The sequence below is a fragment of the Pristiophorus japonicus genome, chromosome 7, assembly GCF_044704955.1.
Source record: "Pristiophorus japonicus isolate sPriJap1 chromosome 7, sPriJap1.hap1, whole genome shotgun sequence".
Classification (NCBI taxonomy): domain Eukaryota; kingdom Metazoa; phylum Chordata; class Chondrichthyes; family Pristiophoridae; genus Pristiophorus; species Pristiophorus japonicus.
The window spans coordinates 40,982,157-41,005,424 of NC_091983.1; the positions used below are offsets into that span (position 1 = coordinate 40,982,157).

Genomic DNA, 23,268 nt, shown 5'->3' on the forward strand with positions numbered 1-23,268 from the left:
CTTCCTCAGATTAGGAGATCAAAACTGTGCACAATATTCATATAAAGAATCAAAATCTACATTTAAAAATGGTTCCTTTTGTAAATCAAAACCATTTATCGTTGACAGTGGAGTAAGCAGACAAATTATTTTACCCATGTTAAAAGCTACTTTATTAGCTTCAGTTTCCCTTGGCTGGGACGTCGAGAACAAGAGGTCACAGTCTCAGGATACGGGGTAGGAAATTTAGGACCGGGATGAGGAGAAATGTTTTCACTCAGAGGGTGGTGAACCTGTAGAATTCTCTACTACAGAAGGCTGTGGAGGCCAAGTCACTGAATATATTTAAGAAGGAGATAGATAGATTTCTACACACAAAAGGCATCAAGGGGTGTAGGGAAAAAGCAGGAATATGGGGCCCAAGTTTCCGCCCTCTATAAGAACGGCGCCCCTCCATAAGGGGCGCCGATTTTCTGGAATAAAAAGGGGGCCGAAAACTGACCTTGTGATTCTCCGGTCTCCTCAGGACATCTTCGTGCTCGGCGTGGCACAGCGCAGCACAAGGGGTCGGGGGTGGAGCCAGGTCTCGGCGCTGAAAACAGTGCCGGGACCTCTGCACATGTGCACTAGAGTGTGCGTGCATGTGCAGTAGCTCCTCATCCCCGAGGCGGCGTGGGAGGGGCCCAAAGCACGCCACCTCTAGCCCTGGCCGAATGGGCTCCCCGGGCGAAGATCAGGACTCTGGCCTCCCTCCCTCCCGTTCAGCCGTTCACCCTCCACCCCCCTCCCTCCACATCCTCAGCGGGGCCCGCCAGCCCGGCATATTGCTGTCGTCGGGGCCCGTTCAGCCTCCCTCTCCCCACCTCTCCTCTTTCCCACCCTCTCCTCTTCCCCCACGCCCTCTCCTCTTTATTCCCCACCCCGCTCTCCTCTTCCCCCCCCCCCTCCTCTCCTCTTCCCCCCTCTGACAGAGACAGAGAGACACACATTGTGGGGGGGGGGCTCCATCCCAACATGCTGTTGGAGGGCTCCCGGTACTGCAGTCAGTGAGTAGAAACTTAATTTTTTATTTATTGATTGATTTTTTAATTATTTTTTTAATTTTTACATTTTTTTGGATTGATTTATTGGTTTATTTATTTATTTATTTATCATTTATTATTGATGATGGCTCTTTATTTGTAAAAGTGAAGTGTTTAATGTTTGTAAACCCCCCACCCCCATCTCTCATTCCCTACGCCTGATTTATAAGTGTAGGCAAGGTTTTTCTGAGCGTACAAAAATCTACACCTACTCTACACTAAGTTAGTTTGGAGTAAGTTTTCGCTGCCTAAACTTGCAAAACAGGTGTAAGTGGCTGGACATGCCCCCTTTTGAAACAAAAATCTGTTCTAAAATAAAACTATTCTAACTCACTAGAACTGGAGCAAACTAAATGCCTAGAATTGCAATTTCTAAGATGCTCCAATCTAAACTAGCTCCTCCAAAAAAATAGGAGCAACTCAAGCCGAAACTTGAGCCCATGGTGTTGAGATAGAGGATCAGCCATGATCATATTGAATAGTGGTACAGATTCGAAGGGCCGAATGGCCTACTGCTGCTCCTATTTACTATGTTTCTATGGGCCCAAGTTTGTCCCCCGATTAGAACGGTGCACCTCCGTGAGGTGCACTGACTTTGTAGAACATAAACCGCGCCCAAAACTTACCCCCGTATTCTTCCTGCTGCTGGAACATTGCAGGCCCTTGGCGTAACGCAGCAGAAGCATGGGGGGCTGGATCAACACAGCCGGAAGGGGGGGCAGGGCTTGAGCCCAGCTTGTTTGTGAGTGCCGGCAGCATTGCGCATGTGCGTTGGAGCATGTGCGCATGCGCAATGGGTCAAAAACATTGGAAGTCGGCCATTTTTAAAGGTAAAGCCTGCTGAGTGATTTTTTAGGTGCCTGCCGGTGCAGCGTGTCGTCCCTGAAGGACTCTCCTGCTGCTTCTTGTGTGTACTGCAGTTGGCGAGGTAGGACTTTTTATTTTTCTCGTAATTTATTTATTTTTCATTTATTATTTATGATGATTTTCATGCTTCTTTAATGTTGTTGTGAAGGTGTTTAGTGCTTTGCAAGGTCCTCTCACTTCCCTTCACCCCGCCACCCCTCCCCCATCTCTGGCTACCTGCACTGATTTCAGCTCACTGCAAGGTTTTTCTATGCGGACACAAATGGCCACACACGCTAGCCTAAGTTAATTTGGAGTATCTTTTAGCTGTCTAAACTTGCTTAAATGGCCAAAACAAGCGTAAGTGGCTGGTAACGCCCCTTTTTGAAAAAACTAAAAAAACAAACCTACCTAACTCACTTGCACTGGAGCAAATTGCGATTTTTAAGATACTCCAAAAAAATCTAGTTGCTCCAAAAAAAATGGAGCAACTCCTGGGCAAACTTGGGCCATAGTTTCTATGTTTAGATTTAGTTTGAAGGGGGTTCTGTTTGCGATATCAGATTATCCTCTACATGTGTAGTCCCCAGAAACTGGAAGGAGTTACAGTACTGAACAAGAATGCACACGCTTGTCAGAATTACATTATTTCTCCAATCCAATTTCAAACCACAAAAAACAATAAATATGGCGACTCGTAGATGCTTAGATTTCACACCACAAATGAAACCCACACAAATTGTGAAATATATGGAGAGTAGAAATTAACTGGAAGCTTATACCTCCTTATAATAGGCATGTTCAGTTTAAAAAGCAAAATATGTAACATAATTCCTCCCCGTCGTATGATTTTCTGTGGCTTTGTGGTGACAGTTTCAATTATATATATAGTCTTCCATGTAAAAAAAACCTTCACATATTTAACCCTTCCCCCTGTTAATTGTGATTATGCAGATACAAGAGTAGATTCTAATGCCATAATAGGTAATCTTTGAATGTTGCTTTTGTTAGTTTTATATAAATTAGAGTTGTAACTTTGTAATAGAACATGTGGATTCCACACACTAGTGATTCATTCACAATGTGTCTAGGTTTTTTTTCCTTTCTAAATCTCAGATTAGGAGCTGACCCTTCCAATCTAGTGCCACATTTAACACAGTATCCTATAATAGAAGAGCTATTATTTTAGTGCAAGAAGTATTATTGTTAATGTCTGAGGGTAGATTTCTGACAAATTAAAAACAGAAAATAGTCTAGAATGACTTACCGTTTAATTTTTTTTCAGTTTTGACTATACAGTAAGGCTGCATAATTCTCTTCAGAAGTTTCTGTCTTTGCTTTTTACATTAATGAGCAAATCAGGCTCCTTACTAATTAATATGTCCTTACTATACAGTATAAATGCAGACGAGGTCCATACTTGAGAGAAGGTCACTCTGTGACCAGTTACCTTTATTACCAAGACCTCAAGTGATGAAGGTGGTTAGACCTTCCCCTTTTATGCCTGAAAGTCCAGATTAGGAATGTCTCCCACAAGTTCGCCCTTGTGGTCAATGTTCTCAAGGTGGACAACTTAGGTCAGCTTATACATGAATTACAATGATAGTTGAATACGTGACACTAATCACAGCAACAGAGTTTAAGTTGAATCATAGAAAAATGACCACACAGGGGGCCCAAGTTTCGGCCTCAGTTGCTCCTGATTTTTTGGAGCAACTGGTGTAGAACGGAGTATCTTAGAAATTCAAATTCTCGGCATTTAGTTTGCTCCAGTTCTAGTCAGTTGGAACAGTTTCACTTTGGAACAGAATTTTTTTTCCAAAAGGGTCGTGTCCGGCCACATACGCCTGTTTTCAAAGTTTCGGCAGTGAAAACTTACTCCAAACTAACTTAGAATGGAGTAAGTGAAGATTTTTGTACGCTCGAAAAAATCTTGTCTACACTTTAGAAAATCAGGCATAGGTTACAAATCAGGCGTAGGGAATGGGGGGGGGGGGGGTTTAAAAGGGAAGTTTACAAACATTAAACACTTCAGTTTTACAAATAAAGAGCCATCATCAATAATAAATGATAAAAACATAAATAAATCAACCAATAAATCAATCAAAAAAAATTAATAAGAAATAATTTTTAAAAAATCAATAAATAAAACATTTTCTACTTACTGACTGCAGCACCAGGAGCCCTCCAACAGCGTGCTGGGATGCCCTCCAACAGCGTGCTGGGATGCCCCCCCCCCAGTGTGTCTCTGTCAGTGTCTCTATCTCTCTGTGTGTGTCTCTCACTCTCTGTCTGTCAGTGTCTGTGTTTCTGACAGTGAGGGGAGGGGGAGGAGGGGGTAGAGGGAGAGAGGGGGGGCAGGGGGAGGGGAGGGAGGGAGGCAGAGGGGAAGGGAGGGAAGGGGTAGGGATGGGGGGAAGGAGAAGGGGAAGGAAGGGAGGAGAAGGAGGGGAGGAGGGGAACGGGAAGGGGGGGAGGAGGAGAAGAGGAAAGGGGGGAAAGGAGAAGGGGAGGGGGGAAAGGAGAAGGGGAGGGGGGGAAAGGAGAAGGGGGAGGGGGGAAAGGAAAAGGGGGAGTGGGGGAAAGGAGAAGGGGAGGGGGGGAAAGGAGAAGGGGAGGGGGGGAAAGGAGAAGGGGAGGGGGGGAAAGGAGAAGGGGAGGGGGGGAAAGGAGAAGGGGAGGGGGGGAAAGGAGAAGGGGAGGGGGGAAAGGAGAAGGGGGGAGGGGGGGAAAGGAGAAGGGGGAGGGGGGGAAAGGAGAAGGAGGGGGCGGGGGGAGACTTCGGGCAGGGCCCGTCCCCAGCACCAGAGTTACAGGTAGGTGGCGTTGGGTCAGGTCGGGTCCGGGGTCAGGAGCGCGGATCGAGTCGGGGGGAGCGCGGGTCGGGGTCGGGAGCGGGGGTCGGGGGGTGGTGGGAGGGAGGTCGGGTCGGTTCGGGTCGGGGGGCAGGGAGGGAGAGGGAGGTCAGGTTGGGTGGGGGGCGGGAGAGGAGCACGGGTCGGGTCCAATCCGGGGGGTCGGGTCCGGGGGTGGGGGGGTTGGGTCCGGGGGGGGAAGCGGGAGTTGGGTCGGGTCCGGGGGGGGGGGGAAGCGGGAGTCGAGTCGGGTCGGGAGGAAGCAGGTGCTGGGCGTGGGAGGCAGCCTTATGCATGCAGCCCCAGTGAGGCCATTCGACCAGGGCTAGGGGCTGCGTGCTTCGGGCCCCTCCCACACAGTTTTGGGCGCCTGGAGCTACTGCACATGCGCGCCCACTATAGCGTGCATGTGCAGAGGTCCCGCACGGTTTTCAGCGCAGGGACCTGGCTCCGCCTCCTACAGCTCATGCTGCGCCGCGCCCGGCTCCAGAGGACTAGCAGGGAGCCGGAGAATCTGGAAGTTTTTTTTAGGCGCACTTTGTGGCGCGAAAAATGGGCGTCCAGGTCGGGGCTGTGCTGTTCTAGGCTCGGCCCGAAACTTGGGCCCACGAGGCCTATCGTTTCTGCGCCGGCCGACCAAGAGCTGCCCAGCCTAATCCCACCTTCCAGCACTAGATCCGTAGCCCTGTAGGTTACTGCACTTCAAATGCACATCCAAGTATTTTTTAAATATGATTAGTGTTTCTGCCTCTAACCTTTCAGGCAGTGAGTTCCAGATTCCCACCACCCTCAAATCGCACGGGGTAGCCTGGAGGAGGAATTCATAGAATGCATACGGGATTGTTTCTTAGAACAGTATGTTACAGAACCTACAAGGGAGCAAGCTATCTTAGATCTGGTCCTGTGTAATGGACAGGAAAAATAAACAATCTCCTAGTTAAAAGATCCTCTCGGAATGAGTGATCACAGTATGGTTGAATTTGTAATACAGATTGAGGGTGAGGAAGTTGTGTCAGAAACGAGCGTACTATGCTTAAACAAAGGGGACTTCAGTGGGATGAGGGCAGAGTTGGCTAAAGTAGACTGGAAACACAGACTAAACGGTGGCACAATTGAGGAACAGTGGAGGACTTTTAAGGAGCTCTTTCATTGTGCGCAACAAAAATATATTCCAGTGAAAAAGGGTGGTAAGAGAAGGGATAACCAAGGAAATAAAGGAGAGTATCAAATCAAAGACCAATGCGTATAAGGTGGCCAAGGTTAGTGGGAAACTAGAAGATTGGGAAAATTTTAAACAACAGCAAAGAATGACTAAAAAAGCAATAAAGAAGGGAAAGATAGATTACAAAGGTAAACAACTTGTGCAAAACATAAAAACAGATAGTAAAAGCTTTTACAGATATATAAAACGGAAAAGAGTGACTAAAGTAAATGTTGGTCCCTTAGAAGATGAGAAGGGGGATTTAATAATGGGAAATGTGGAAATGGCTGAGACCTTAAACAATTATTTTGCTTCGGTCTTCACAATGGAAGACACAAAAACCATGCCAAAAATTGCTGGTCACAGGAATGTGGGAAGGGAGGACCTTGAGACAATCACTATCACTAGGGGGGTAAGTGCTGGATAGGCTAATGGTACTCAAGGTAGACAAGTCCCCTGGTCCTGATGAAATGCATCCCAGGGTATTAAAATAAATGGCGGAAGTTATAGCAGATGCATTCGTTATAATCTACCAAAATTCTCTGGACTCTGGGGAGGTACCAGCGGATTGGAAAACAGCTAATGTAACGCCTCTGTTTAAAAAAGGGGGCAGACAAAAGGCAGGTAACTATAGGCTGGTTAGTTTAACATCTGTAGTGGGGAAAATGCTTGAAACTATCATTAAGGAAGAAATAGCGGGACATCTAGATAGGAATAGTGCAATCAAGCAGACGCAGCATGGACTCATGAAGGGGAAATCATGTTTAACTAATTTACTGGAATTCTTTGAGGATATAATGAGCATGGTGGATAGAGGTGTACCGATTGATGTGGTGTATTTAGATCTCCAAAAGGCATTCGATAAGGTGCCACACAAAAGGTTACTGCAGAAGATAGAGGTACACGGAGTCAGAGGAAATGCATTAGCATGGATAGAGAATTGGTTGGTGAACAGGAAGCAGAGAGTCGGGATAAATGGGTCCTTTTCGGGTTGGAAATCAGTGGTTAGTGGTGTGCCACAGGGATCGGTGCTGGGACCACAACTGTTTACAATATACATAGATGACCTGGAAGAGGGGACAGAGTGTAGTGTAACAAAATTTGCAGATGGCACAAAGATTAGTGGGAAAGTGGGTTGTGTAGAGGACACAGAGAGGCTGCAAAGAGATTTAGATAGGTTAAGCGAATGGGCTAAGGTTTGGCAGATGGAATACAATGTCGGAAAGTGTGAGGTCATCCACCTTGGGGAAAAAAAACTGTAAAAGGGAATATTATTTGAATGGGGAGAAATTACAACATGCTGAGGTGCAGAGGGACCTGGGGGTCCTTGTGCATGAATCCCAAAAAGTTAGTTTGCAGGTGTAGCAGGTAATCAGGAAGGCGAATGGAATGTTGGCCTTCATTGCGAGAGGGATGGAGTACAAAAGCAGGGAGGTCCTGCTGCAACTGTATAGGGTATTGGTAAGGCCGCACCTGGAGTACTGCGTGGAGTTTTGGTCACCTTACTTAAGGAAGGATAAGACTGGCTTTGGAGGGGGTACAGAGACGATTCACTTGGCTGATTCCGGAGATGAGGGGGTTACTTTATGATGCTTGATTGAGTAGACTGGATCTTTACTCGTTGGAGTTCAGAAGGATGAGGGGTGATCTTACAGAAACATTTAAAATAATGAAAGGCGGAGAGGTTGTTTCCACTGGTCGGGGAGACTAGAACTAGGGGGCACAACCTCAAAATACGGGGGAGCCAATTTAAAACCGAGTTGAGATGGAATTTCTTCTCCCAGAGGGTTGTGAATCTGTGGAATTCTCTGCCCAAGGAAGCAGTTGAGGCTAGCTCATTGAATGTATTCAAGTCACAGATAGATAGATTTTTAACCAATAAGGGAATTAAGGGTTACGGGGAGTGGGCGGGTAAGTGAAGCTGAGTCCATGGCCAGATCAGCCATGATCTTGTTGAATGGCGGAGCAGGCTCGAGGGACTAGATGGCCTACTCCTGTTCCTAATTCTTATGTTCTTATGTCTTATTATGAAGAATTGTTTCCTCATCTCCCCTCTAATCCTTCTACCAACTATTTTAAAATCTCTGCCCCCTGGTTATTGACCCCTCTGCTAAGGGAAATAGGTCCTGTCTATCCACTTTATCTAGGCCCCTCATAATTTTATACACCTCAATTACATCTCCCCTCAGCCTCCTTTGTTCCAAGGAAAACAACCCCAGCCTATCCAATCTTTCCTCATAGCTAAAGTTTGCCAGTCTTGGCACCATCCTCGTAAATCTCCTCTGCACCCTTTCTTGTGCAATCACATGCTTCCTGTGGTGACCAGAACTGTGTGCAGTACTCAAGCTATGGCCTAACTCGTGTTGTATATATTTCAAGCATAACTTCCCTGCTCTTGTATTCTATGCCTCTGCTAATAAAGAAAAGCATTCTGTATGCTTTTTTAACTACCTTATCAACCTGTCCTGCTACTAAGGATCTGTGGACATATACTCCAAGGTCCCTCTGTTCCTCCACAGCTCTCAGTATCCTCCCATTTATTCTGTATACTCTTGCCTTGTTGCCCCTCCCCAAATGCATTACCTCACACTTTTCCGGATTGAATTCCATTTGCCACTTTTCTGCCGAACTGACGAGTTCATAGATATCTTCCTGCAGACTACAGCTTTCCTCCTCACTATCAGCTACGGCCAATTTTTGTATCATCTGCAAATGTCTTTATCATGCCCCCTACATTTAAGTCTAAGTCATTAATATATACTACAGAAAGTAAGGGACCGAGTACTGAGCCCTGTGGAACCCCACTGGAAACAGCCTTCCGGTCGCAAAAACTCGCCTCAACCATTATCCTTTGCTTCCTGCCACTGAGCCAATTTTGGATCCAATTTGCCATTGTCCCTTGGATCCCATAGGCCTTTATTTTTTTGTTCAGCCTACCATGTGGGACCTCGTCAAAAGCCTTGCTAAAATCCATGTAAACTACATCAAATGCACTGCCCTCATCGACCCTCTGTGTTACCTCCTCAAAAAATTCAATCGAGTTAGTCAGACACGAACTTCCCTTAACAAATCCATGCTGACTGTCCTCGATTAATCTGTATCTTTCTAAATGAAGATTTAGACTGTCGCTCAGAATTGATTCCAGTAATTTGCCCACCACCGAGGTTAGGCTAACTGGCCTGTAATTACTTGGTTTATCCCTTCCTCCCTTTTTAAACAATGGTACAAAGTTAGCAGTTCTCCAATCCTCTGGCACAACTCCTGTAGCCATGATGGATTGAAAAATGCTGGTCAGAGCCTCTGTAATTTCCTCCCTTGCTTCTTTTAATAGCCTCGGATATATTTCATCCAGTCCTGGCGATTTATCTACTTTCAAGGATGCTAAACCCCTCAATACTTCCTCTCTTACTATGTTTATCTTGTCCAATATTTCACTATCTTCCTCCTGAACTTCAACATCACCATTCTCCCCCTCTTTTGTGAAGACAGTCGCAAAGTATTCATTTAGTACCTTACCCACATCCTCTGCCTCCACACACAGATCACAATTTTGGTCCTTAATAGGCCCTACTCTTTCCTTAGTTATCAACTTGCTCTTTATGTAATTGTAAAACATCTTTGGGTTTTCTTTGATTCTACCTGCCAGTATTTTTTCATGCCCTCTTTTTGCTTTGCTAATTTCCTTCTTAATTACAAACCTGCACTTTCTATACTCTACTAGGCTTTCTGCCATATTGAGCTCACGATATCTGATATAGGCTTCCCTTTTTTGCCTCATCCAGGGGACTCTAAATTTGGCAGTTCTACCCTTTTTCTTGACTACTATTTTACACAGTTTGTGCAGCTGCTGCTCAAGTTGATCAATCATGTACGTCCATGTGAACCACTGAAAACAGAGGTTTAAAAAATGTATTCACGGGACGCGAGTGTCACAGGCAAGATTGCTAGTTGACTGGAGTCACATGTAGGATGGACCGAGTAAGGATGGAAGGTTCCCTTCCTTGAAGGACATTCATGAAGCAGTTGGGGTTTTTAACAACAATCCAACAGCTTCATGGTCACTAACTCTGACACCAGGTTATTGTTGCCAGATTTTTTAAAAACTGAATCCAAAATTGTCAAGCTGCTATAGTGGGATTTCAACTCGTGTTCTCTGGATGGGAAGTCCATGCTTCTGGATTACTAGTCCAGTTGCATAACCACTATGCTACCGTACCTCGTAAAGGCTACAGTATAATACCATTTACCTTGTGGCTGACTGCAGACTGTGCTTGCCATTAATACTAGCTGACAGAAGCAGCCATATATTTGGATCATCTGTTCCAGTTTGCCAAAATGATTTTGCTGATATTGACCTGTACAGCACCCTTTTCAAACCGCACCGAGCACAAAATTGCCGATGGTGCCTTTGAAGCCACAGCTTGTTTAAATGTGAATTCGATGCTAAAGAAACCACCCTGCAATATCAATGGAGAGTTTCTTACAGCACTCTGAGCTGCAGCCAAGAATGTAGAACTGCTTCCTGAACAGTTCTGCAACAGAACTGCAACACGAGAAAATAATGGGAATGATGAATGGTGCGAGTGGATTAACTGGGGGCCAGCATATCAAATTTTGGCTTTAGGACTTATAGTTGAGTACAATTAGACTCTATAAAGTTTAAATAAAAGAAAAATTAAATCCCCATAAATGCTTACAAAATTTACTCTATGTAAATGAAAGAAAATCGTTTAAATTAACATATATATTTTGCAATAGTAAAAGGTTATTTAGCTTGGACTGTGACTGCACAACTAAAGGATGCAAATGTGAAATTAGTAACCCTCAAGTTAGATGCACAGGGCTGAAGAAGCTTCAAACCCTCTCCCTGTAGACTTTCAGCAAAGTCAACAAAGCCCTTTTTTGTTAAAGGATATTACTAAAAGTTATGGAGGATGGACACGCATTATTGAATCGTATGTGGAACACAGTGTTTCCTGTGTAGATGGAGCTGAAGATGAATCATCAGTGGAATGCAACTGGATCAAGTTAAAAATACTGTGGTTTGCAGCACTGGATTGATTACTATAAAATTGGGGAAACATTTCACAGCGATCTCCTTTCTTTGTTGGCCTGCCTTCATGAGCTTGAACAAGTTACGCAAAGTTCAGAATGCAGCAAAATCTACTGGTGCGGATGGAGACAATGGACTTGATAGTCTTTTCTTATTTCATATATTCTTTGTTTTTATATAACAGTATTGGATAATTGAATTGTAACCAATTGAAACCTTTCACTACAATTAACACCTAGCCATCAGTGAAAGTCTTAACTATCTCTTGGATTAAATGGCTTTTATTTCAGTTGTCACAGCTTTATGGGGATGGATTTTCATCTTTAGTGCCTGGACAGAAGGTACTGCCTGGGGGAAATGGATAGAGTAACATTAGATGGGAAGGGTTACCTATAAAGCAGCCAGCCCGATTTTCCACTTTGCGTCTGCAATGCTTTATACCCAGGCAGAAACGCCAAATTCAATCCAAATAAAACTGAAGTGATTTACCTAAAACACTAAGGGCTGCATTTTCGGCTTTTATGATTTCGGGGTGGTACTGATGGCGGGGCAGTCCCGATACTGCCTGGAAAAATTTTGGCCGTCAGCAAAATTTGGCAAAAAATGAGGTTCCATGATCGGGGGCGCAAAATCAGGCGTTACACAAGAGTTTTTGTGCCCCCGCCGAAAATCGCGGCATTAAATAAGTCAGAATAATGTGCAGGACAAGGTTGTGCAGATGCCCTGATTTTTGTTGATTATGCTTGTAAATAGTTTATTTGATTTAATGCACCTCATTGTTGTTCAGTGCCCTGCAAAATAACGTTGTATATTGTATGGTTTTCTTCTGGTGGGGGGAGTTTTTGTTACACTAAAATGCCTGCTTGACCTTTGCCACTGGTGTCTTGTGTATCATTCCAACATTCACTGGGGATGTGCCTTAATGGGGGCACATAGCGTGTCCAGTATTAGCTCCATTCCTCAGTCTCCTCCATTTAGGAGAACCGGTCCATTATGAGCTGGCGACGCACGACTCTTGGTCCGGCAGCATCGCCACGCTGCCTCCCCATGGATGGTATGGCTATCCATTCAATGCCTCTCCAGGCTCCTCATCTTCCTCCTCCTCTTGTTGTAGGCCTGCAACCCCTACTGGCAATGCCTGGTCCCTCATTATGGCCAAGCTGTGCAACATGCAGCACACCACAATGAATTTGGAAACCTGTTGAGGGGCGTATTGAAAGCTGCCTCCAGAGAAGTCCAGGCATCGGTCTGCCTGTAGGTGATGGCATATCTCTGTCAGCATTTCCTTTCGGAAGCACAGCCTTCTCACACACTGCTCCTCAGAGAGCTCGAGATATGAGCGTTGGTGCCTGTAAACCCATGAGGGATAAGCCCTCCTCCCCAGACATCTTCAGCCTCTCATCTGTGGCCCGACATGACCAAGAGCCCTTGTTGTATCCTGACACTGCCTAGCAATAGCATGGAAGATGATATGCTGGTGAACTAGTAATGCCCCCATTAAATTCTTTCCGTGAAGATGCAAGGACACTACAATGGCAGATAAAAGTACCGCTTTTAAGTCAAAGCCTTACGCAGTTTGCTGTGTGCAAATGTGCAGGCAATGTGGCCTGTGATGTAGGAGCCTCCTCCCACAAATTACATAAGTCTCAAATACCACCTACTGGACCGTAGAAAGCCTGGTTTTTCAGGCGTTTCCTGGGGCGGGCATATAATCGGGCATCAGAGCCTAATTTTGCTAGCGGAGCGTTGCACGATGACTGACGTCATGGTCTCACTGAAATTAGAGGGTGGGGCAGTAAGTTTTTGCGCCGCGACAAATCCTGAGCTGAATTTGCAGAATGGGCAGTAAAAGCTGGATGCCTGTCGTTACACCTAAAAACACCCTTTACACCGCTCCTCCGGCACGCTACCAGAGGTGCAAGTGAGCCAGAAATCCAGCCCTAAAAACTTTTAAAATTCCAATAGAATTAAGTATGAGCCAGGCAGCACAAGAGAGAAACATTCATATTCTGGGGTTCACTGCTTTTGTTTTCCTGCATGTTCTCTTGACGGTCTTAAACATTTATCCAAGCATCCTCTTTTCTCCCCTCTCAAACATACAATTGTTTCATGATATGGCACATCTTTTAGAATCATTAAAAAGTGACCCATTTCTTTGCCTTTGCTAATAGGGTTAAAGAGAGCACTAGAGCTGCTGAACTAAACTTGCTCTCTAATTTTCCTCTGCTCACTTTCCATTACAGGGTAGTACAAAACTAAAGTTTTACACCAGTGCCAGGAAAGGTAAAAACCAAGGCTAGAGTCTCTTGTTGGTTTGTGCCAAACTGTACGTCAAACTTTTTGAACTGTGCCTGAATCAGACTTGTACTGACTGGCAAAATAAATGTTTCCATAGGGATGAATGAATATAATGCAACAGTGCAGAAAACCATTAGTCCAGCTATCTTTACAAAAAAAGAAACAAAATGTTTTTGGAAAGCCAAGGAGCCTTCATTCCGCCTATTTGCATTCCCTGTGGCTCGCCAGATACACATGGATTTTGATGCATTTCCAGGGAAGCTTCAAACTGAAGTCCACATTGCTTCATGCAAAGATGAGACACACTGTAAAGTAGCACCATACTTTAAAACTTACAACAAGAGCTCGCGTAAGTTGTAATTTCAGCACCTGAATTACTTCCGTCTAAGGCCAACTTTACTTTTCTAACATGACCCGACAAATCTATACCTCTAATTTTGAAAAGATTATTTGGAAATTCCAGTTTCAAATTAGAGGTACAATCTCACATCCTGCATTATGTACAACCACAACAGGAACTGAAAGGTTGTGTGGTTTTAAATCTCAATATATTCTGCTTTATACAGAACAGCTGGCTGAAATGGTTAGCTATATAATTATGTTCGACGTCCAAACTTTTTCCAAACTGCACATTGTTCTCAGTAGATCCAGCTGAAATACACCACTCAGCTTCTGTTCCGAATCCTCAATTTAACACTTTCACTCCCCCAAAATAATCGGGATTGCCATTCATTCCAGTGGGAATTGGCCATCTAATTTAGCACCATTGCTGTCGGAAAAGTACAAGAACAATCTGATCTTCAAACAAAACAAAACTAAACATTGTTTTCCCCATGCTCAAGATGCAATAATGATCCTTTGAAGCAAAGCACTGCAGGAATATTAAAATTAAATAATAGCCTGAGACTATGAACAAGCAGTTATTACTAATGTTGGAAAATACTTGCTTTTGGCTGCAATACTAAGTGCTCACGTGGAAGAACTATATGAAGAATATAATTACCAATGCTCTGAGATAATTAAAACAAACACGTAATGTTTTAAAGATTGTATTTAAAACCACTCTAGATAGGGTGGTGAATAAACTATAATTGTGAGACAAAGGGCCTCCTATTTCAATGGTTGTTTCAGGATTGTATGTGGACTAGATGCCTATAGAGATTGCATTTTCATGCCTCAACTGGAATCGGATTTAGTCTTCCGTAATTAAACAAACCTAATTCTTTGTGCAATGCCAAGCCCAGCCCTGCACAACCTGAAACCAAAACATTATAATGTAAAAATCGTTAATGCCTCGAATCAGATCTGAAGAACTGCCTAGATTCCAGTGGAAGGGAATTATTATACATTATAATACACAATTGAATTAATCTTAGCTTCATCATTTTCAAATATATTCACTCTTACAAAATTCTATTAAGTACATTTTGTCATGTTAAATGTTTGGCTTATCTAGCTGACTGCATGTAGCTATTGGTGATAAATAACATTGGATTGTTGGAGCTTCAGCAGTTATATCAACTGACTGATAATACACCCCTTTGCTTCCAAGTGCACACGACACTTATCCGATCCCCTAGAGATAGTTGCAATAGTCAAACATTATTAGCATCCTCTGCTGTTTAAAAGGTCAACAGAAAGTAATGTAGACCTAAATGATGTGTCTAGTGCATGAGATGATAAACCTGCAATAGGCCACCCAATCCATGCTTATTGAAGTAGAGTTTTATAAGACATTAATCTTATAATACTCTATATACACATTCTTACAATCCAAATTACAGACATATGTGTTTCAAATGTACTCTCCAGCTCAATGCGGTTCATAAATGTAAGGAGAAAGTTTTCATTTAAGAATAATCCCTTGGATCTAGCTGCCATTTTTATCACGTACATCATGGATGTATCCAGTAGCATTTACACTGAAAAACAACATTTGGTACCCATCTAGATGCTGATCTGGAGACATCTGAACACTCAGTGTGTCAAAAGTCCCTCAATGTCCTTGTGATGGACAATTGCAAATGCTATTCTCCATTTTTCCCCCTTAGTCACATGCTATGTAAGAAAATTCTAGTTAAATGCAAAATAGAAGATTGCTCAAACACTATACAGTTGTGCTCCTAAATTAGTTATGAATAGCAATGTAATTTTATAGAACAATAATCTCTCTTATTGTAAAAGCAAGAAAAAAAACTTTCACTTATATAGCACCTTTCACATCCTAAGGCTGTCCCCAAATTGCACCCCAATCAATAAATTACCTTTGAAGCAAAGTGACTATTTTATTTTTCAGGCAACTGAAGCAGCCAATTTGGGCACAACTTGGTACAACAAACAGAAAATGGGACAAAAACGTGTTTTTGGTGGTATTAGTTGAGGGATGAAGGTTGGCCCGGATACCGGGAGAACTCACTGCTCCTCTTTAAATAGTGCCCCAAGATCTTTCTGTGAGCCTAAACAGACAGACAAGGCCCTGATTTACAAGGCCTGAAAAATACCTCCAATAATGCATGGCACTGAAAGGTCAGCCTTGATGACTTGAACTCAGACAGAACAGATTAAATGATGCCACATTTTTCCTGTCATGATTATTTTCCATCGTTTCTAGCAGTGCCAACCTTCAGAACTGGAAGCAGCTGACTTAGAATTTCAGAAAGCTGAAACAGCCTCAAAAAGCTGACAACTCCACAAAATGCTAACTGAAATACAGCCCAGAATAAAAAACGATGATCAAGGTCACTGCTCAAAGCAACCGAGTCAAAAGTTGGCAGGGATTTCGTTTGGTAGACAATGGGAAAGTCAGCAGATTACGTAAAGAGAAAACCAAATGAATCAGAGACTAGCAGACAGAGTATAAAAGCACTAAGATTGCAAAGGTAGCAACGAAACCTGTTGTACTGAGTAAAGACTAGAAGGCATTGATAGTGGGTGTTGGTGAACTGATCCCAATGATTGATAACTCATGTCGTCTGCATTAAATCATTACTTGGATCTGCTTAGGAGTGCACTCAAACTTCAGAGGAACTGTGCTTTACAACTGAACATTTGTCAGCCCACTTCCTCTTTAGTTCAGCAATTATGTTAGCCTGTTTCAACAGTGAAAGATGCTTTTGTTCCAGCCATTGTTGATAACTGACCCCAACATGCATTGCGGCTCATCACTACTGCACATGAGCTGAAGCACTGAAGAAGTAAGTCATGTTATAATTATGAAGCAGATTTCCCAGCTGATCCTCTGTGCTAAAAGTGAATTGTTGGCAACTATGCAGCGAGAGTGAGCCTTCTTCAGAAGCTCAGGGCAGGATGTGCACCATGAAAAGTTATGCTCTCTATGGTAACGGTACAGGCAATATTCATGGCCATCCATTGCTGGAAAACTCCTGTAGCAAATTCAACCAAAAAGGGGTGATTTGGTTGGGCCTTCCTGATTATAAAAGTTTCCTATGTTTCTAAACGGACATGGACGAACATGACAACTGAGGTGGTTGTGTTGGCGGTGGTGTGTCGGTAAGCATCTCTGCTCCATTCAGTTTACTCATGTTTATTCACAAAGAACCATATTAACAAAAACAATCTGATGCTTACTAAAGTTGGGGAATCAGCACCAAATGGTGAAGAAAACCAACAGGAGTTTGCCAAGGGACATTAATAAAATTGACCAATGCAAAAATGATAATTAGCAACCGAACAACTTCTCCAGTGTGGCGATTCAGTGGCACATTACAATGAGAACAGAAAATGCTGGAAATACACAGCAGAGCCGGTTAGCATCTGAACAGCGAATGCTGGTCGTAGAAAGCAGCTCACTTTCATTGTCGATAAAAGGAACTGTGGTGAAAATGTATAGCAAGATCTTATCCATAGCTTGACGCATCAACCATGGAGATCACTCAATTCGTGAAGTTACAGACAGAAGAAAAATATCAAAGTGCTCGGCCCTGAAACTGTAGATGCTCTACTGGTCAGACCAATGGAACACCCAGGAAAGCAGCATAAATGGCTGAAAACGGTCCCCTGCTTTCCATCAGAGTTACGTTGGGAGACAGGACAAACCCCATGCAATTTCAGGGGCCTAATATCCTAAATGATTTACATTTAGATAGCTTATTCTGAAGGAAGAGATGAGGAAGAATCCACATTCACATAACATTTCCAACACGCTCCCTGACCATTCTACTTGCTTGGTCTGAGTGTCCCTTAAACTAATAAATACCTTGGCCCAGCCACCCTCAATATTGGAATGCTACCAAAAGGCACAGAACTACACAAGATCCCGAGTATATATATCTGCAAGTAGCATATAATGTAGCCTGCAATGTACTGTAACACAAAGAAGAATGAAGAGTTTGATAAATTCAATGGAAACCTTAAAAACCTTTTTAACATAATTCTCCTTGACTTCTTCTGATTAAGTGTCAGCCTTGGCTCAGCCGGAGCACTCTTGCCTACAAGTCAGAAGGCTGTTCAAGCTTCAGTCCAGGACTGCAACACATAACCTAGGCTGACATTTCAGTATAGAGTCTCTCAGGTGGGTTTAAAAGATTTTGTGGCATTATCTGAAGAGCAGGGGAGTTCTCCTTTGGTGTCCTGGTCAATGTTTATCCCCCAATCAATATCAAAAAACAGATGAACTTGTCATTCATCTCACAGAGACCTTGCTGCACTTAAATTGGCTGTTGTCTTTGCCTATAAAATAACTATGACTTCATGGCAAAAGTAATGAATTGGCTGTAAAACACATTCGAATGTAAAAACAAGTTCTCTCTAAACAGCCAGTCTGGCAAATTTTGTCTGAAGTTGAATCTGAAGTTCTATTCAGTGCTGAAATGCTGGATTGTTTCCAAATTTAATGTGCTCTTCAGCCTGAAGGAACTTAAGTTATACAAAAAAAAACCCTGCTCAGCTAATATTAAACCTCTCATCTGCAATGTACTGAGATGTCCAAAAATAGCTGCACAGAAATGCCAAAAGGATATCGGAAAGCAAATTAATGAAAGAGGTGGCAGACAAATGAAAGAATATCTTAAAATAAAAGTTAAAGACATAAAGGTTGGTCATGGAAAAAGGTGTACATTTTATAGCCAAGCATTTTTGAAGAAAGACAATTACCCCCAAGAAGTTCTTAATTGTAGCTGAGTAAAGATACTCAGAAGAAGTTACCTCTCATACTCACAAACTCCTGGAAGCTAAATCAATAAGAGCACTAACTGAAGCCTGGCTATAGCACATAGAAACTATAGAATAAAAAAGGACAGTATTGTTGGCATTTAAAAAAAAAAATATTTCCCTCCAGTTTTCTTCCCTTGCACTGCTCCAGTAGATAAGGGAGACGAAATTCAGTGCGGCCAGGAAGCTAGTGGTGTTGAGGCCTTTTTTTCCCCCGATTCGCGCCACTAAGTTTGTGGCGGCCACTGGATCCAAATTCAGCTTTTTGGCTACAAAAAAGTGCTAGTCTTATTGGACCTGCAAAGCTGAAAATTTTCAGTCTTAATTGGGGCGTTATTCACACGGGAAATTCATCCTTAGGGTGATGTGGCAGCTGCCATTGCAGCACAGGGTGAGGGAACGAGTATATCGGTGCTGCTTTGGAGAGGATGGCCGCGGCTCTACAAGAGTTGACAGAGCGTCTAAGTGCTGTCATATCTGGTGGCTTTCAGACTGTCGCTGCTCGCATGCTCCGAGACCTCAGCGTTGCTTTCACGGCTGGATCCACCACGGGCCACAGGGGACCTTCTGGTGTGGCACCATCCTGAGCTCCCTCAGATCAGTGGTGGTGGTATTGTACCACCCCCAGTGAGTGACTCAGGCTCCTCGGGCCAGGATATTGATGATGCGCTCCCTCCGACTCGCAGCATTCCTGGCCCCAGACCTGTCACTCTGCCAGTGCCTCCACGCATGGCCTCGCCCGAGCCAAGCCAGACTGAACCCTCCCAAAGCAGCTCGAGGGTGTCCTGGGACATCTGCAGCTTCCATGCAGCAAACACAGCAGCCTTCCCAGACCCATGAGGCAGCCATAGGGGAGACACTGAGGCGAGGTCACAGGTTAGGCACGCGTAAGAGGGGTAATAAGGAATTGTACTAGGGTGGTAAATGATGTTTATATGTCATTTTTCTGCACTGTTTATTGTTCTGGTAATTGTTTGTAGCTATATCGATTATGTATTAAATATTTATTTTTCGCATCTATATCTGAGCTGCTGCATAATGTGAGGTGAGCATCATCATCATAGACAGTCCCTTGGAGTCGAGGATGACCCTAAAAGTGAGTTCTTAGGTGACTGAAGAGTCCAATGCGGGACCTACATTCTCTGTCACAGGTGGGGCAGACAGTGGTTGAAGGAAAGGGTAGGTGGGGAGTCTGGGTGGACGCACACTCCTTTCACTGTCTGTGCTTGATTTCTGCATGCTCTTGGCGACGAGACTCGAGGTTCTCAGCACCCTCCCGGATGCTCTTCCTCTACTTTGGGCGGTCTTGGGCCAGGGATTCCCAGGTGCCGGTGGGGATGTTGCACTTTATCAAGGAGGCTTTGAAGGTGTCCTTGAAGCGGTTCCTCTGTCCACCTGGGGCTCGCTCGTCATGTCGAGGCTCCGAGAAGAGTGCTTGCTTTGGGAGTCTCCTGCGGACGATGTGGCCCACCCAGCAGAGCTGATCGAGCGTGGTCAGTGCTTCGATGCTGGGAATGTTGGCCCGAGGGAGATCACTGACGTTGGTGTGTCTATCCTCCCAGTGGATTTGCAGGATCTTGCGGCGGCAGTGTTGGTGGTACTTCTCCAGTGCTTTGAGGTGTCTGCTGTATATAGTCCATTTCTCTGAGCCATATACAGGGTGGGTATCACTACTGTCCTGTAGACCATAAGCTTGGTGCCAGATTGGAGGTCCTGGTCTTCAAGCACTCTCTTCCTCAGGCGACCGAAGGTTGGGCTGGCACACTGGTGGTGGTGTTGGAGCTCGTCATCGATGCCTGTCCTTGCTGACAGTAGGTTCCCGAGGTATGGAAAATAGTCCACGTTGGCCAAGGCCTCACCGTAGATTTTGATAACCGGGGAGCAGTGCTGTGTGGCAGGGACAGGTTGGTAGAGGACCTTTGTCTTACGGATATTTGGTGTAAGGCCCATGCTTCCGTACGCCTTGATGAAGGTGTTGATGATGGTTTGGAGTTTAGCCTCAGAGTGTGCGCAGACGCAAGCGTCGTCCGCGTACTGTAGTTCAACGACAGAGGATGGAACGGCCTTGGATCTAGCCTGGAGGCGGCGGAGGTGGAACAGATTCCCATTTGTTACCGCTCGGAATGCTGAGCTGGGCGATGTTTTCAGTCTAAGCCCCTGGATTGAGATTTCCGTTTTCTCTCTGTGAATCTCGGAATCTCTATTTCTCTTTTCTCCCCTTTTCTCTTTCTCTATTCCTATTTCTCTATTTCTCTCTCCCAATCAAATGTTCTCTTTGTTTCTCATTCCCTTTCCTCACTTCTATCTCTTTCTCCTTTGCTCCCTTCCCTCTCGAGTGTGTATTCTGTGCTGAACTCCTCTAGTCCATTGAAGAAGCTCCTGGACTTGTTGCCGAGCAACACGGAGGTGGCTCCGGGATCTGCCCCCAATGTTCTCTTACAACACTTCTCTACTGCCAACTCAGCTGCTGTCGTCGAGCTAAACCGGCTCCGAAATCTCTGCCACTCTGCACCAGCCCTAAAGGCTGGCGGGAGCACATTCAGCTGAAGGACCAGCTTCTTAACTGTGAAAATGGGTCCGGGGGCGGAGCAGCAGCGGTGCACACTTTTAGCGCATCACTACTGTCGCAAGCCCCACACCGCCACGAGAGTCAGCGATGGCCCATACCGCTGCAAGACCTCCTGGGTCGAATCTATGTCGGGCGGCCAGTTGAGCACAAGGCGGCAATCATTCGATTTTGACGAATGGCCGCCACAAACGGGCAGTAACGGTCCTTCCCGGGACGGTGAATTTCGGGGCCAAATACTCATGTTGGGGTACTATCCCAATACATCCATGGCTCCGTGCCTATTCTTTGTGTGACACTAGACTGGCGGGCTACACGATCATGGGAATCATCGCAGCTGAAGATAATATTGTCCATCCTTAACATTTACAAAATGTCACTAGATAGCAATCAGAAGCAATCGCTAACTGTGGTTCTTCAAAGGGCACAGCAAATTTACTCTTTGAATTATAAAGGGAGACTCAACATAGAATTTTTACAGGAAATATATGAAGAAAAATGATACAAGCAAATGCCTGACACCCGAGTTTAATGGAGCGATTTAACCTTATATGTTGATTTAAAATTATAATTTGAGAGGTTTATGAAAATAATTACAAACCATCTATTATTCTACATCAACAAATTATTGAAGATACAGTTTTAGGGTGGCTTGTAAATTTTAATTCTTAATTCCAATGGCAAAATAAGAAATGGCTAGCTCATTTTCGAGCTTTGCTTCCAGTTAGGAAATGTGATTAAACATTCTTTCTTCTGCTTTACGGAGGGGAAAATCACCTTGCGACAATCCTACTTTGTCACCTGCTTTTAAAAACAGACCAAAGATTTGAAGAAAGGGAAAAGCATTCAACATGCCTACATTGAAAGCAAGATTTGCCCCCTGCTTCTCCTCTTTAGTACTGAGCAGAATAAACAGATTAACAGAACCAGGCTGGCAGTCTGCTCTTGCCCAATAGCAACTTGTGTGTCGTCCTTATCTCAGCACTGACAAGTATAGCCTCGGGCGATTACATGTCATTGTTTGTCTCTTCTAACTGCAGATTAATCTGCGGCAAATAGGTCAGTGCTTCAAGCTGAGACTATCACCGAGCTGACAGCAATTGTTTGGCCACTGACATGACTGACCAAGTTAAAATATGAAATTATGAGTGCAGTTTAGATTTCTATATTTAATTGAACTTAAAAATTGATTCAAAGAACAAAGAAGCTTTATTAATCAGATCAAGTATGGAAACATATATAGAAACATTTGACTGCCTACTAACTCCTAGTATTTTTTCCATATTAGGATGCCTGGGGATATAATTTATTGCAGATTATAGAAGCAGCTCTGAATTCTGACTTCAAAAGTTAGACCATCTACCGTAGACACCAGCTTCCTCATACTCTGAACGAACCTTCGTATAAAAATCGGATATTACTCTTATTCCACAAAGCAGGAACATCCGAGGCACTACAGTCACTTTACAAAATTCATTACCTTTGCAGTCCACTGATAGTCTCTCACTCTGCTACGTTTAAGACCTTATGGGTGGATTCACCCTTCGTTTTCAGTCCAAAGTAGGCACAATTGAGACTCCAAGTAATGGCATGAGCATTATAAAGTAATATATTAAAACAGTAGCTCCAAACCATTTTGAATCTGGGAGAACTGAGTGAGTAGGTAGAGCAAGCTTTGTAAGTGGATTTCTTTCAAAGACTGAGGAGATACATATCTACAGGAGAAAACCAAGCATTCTTTTTCTTCTTTATATATATATATATCCCACATAAATATATGAACATACCCAGGCAGCATAGATTCCGGCAATGGGATTCTAAGGACCTACATGCTTAAGCCAATTTAGAGCACAACTGGGGACTTTACGCCGATAGCCAAAAACACCTACAATATGGATCCTTCGGGACCTTGGAGAAGAACCCCAATATGCCAGTATATACAGGCCCCTGGCACCAGGGGATAAATTACTTCAAGGCAGATAATGCTAATAATGAATTAACCACTCATAAACTGAAACCTTTGTTACTCTCGGCTGGTCCTTTCAAGAGCAATTCCCTCAATTGGATACTGTGAAGGACAATGTGGCAAACACAACTGTTCATCTAAGTCAGCAGATCCACTTTGTAAATGAGACAGGTCAAGATGGGCCAATTGGTGCTGTAGGCCTAAAGTCTCGAGAACTAAATTTGTTTCTGTCAGCCAATAATTTATCAAAACA

General features: G+C 44.0%; 1 protein-coding gene across 2 annotated transcripts in view; it reads right to left on the reverse strand.

Moving 5' to 3' along the window:
• arhgef10 (Rho guanine nucleotide exchange factor (GEF) 10) overlaps nucleotides 1-23,268 on the reverse strand; it is a 423,195-nt gene that overhangs the window by 56,234 nt on the left and 343,693 nt on the right. The gene's annotated exons all lie outside the window — the stretch shown is intronic.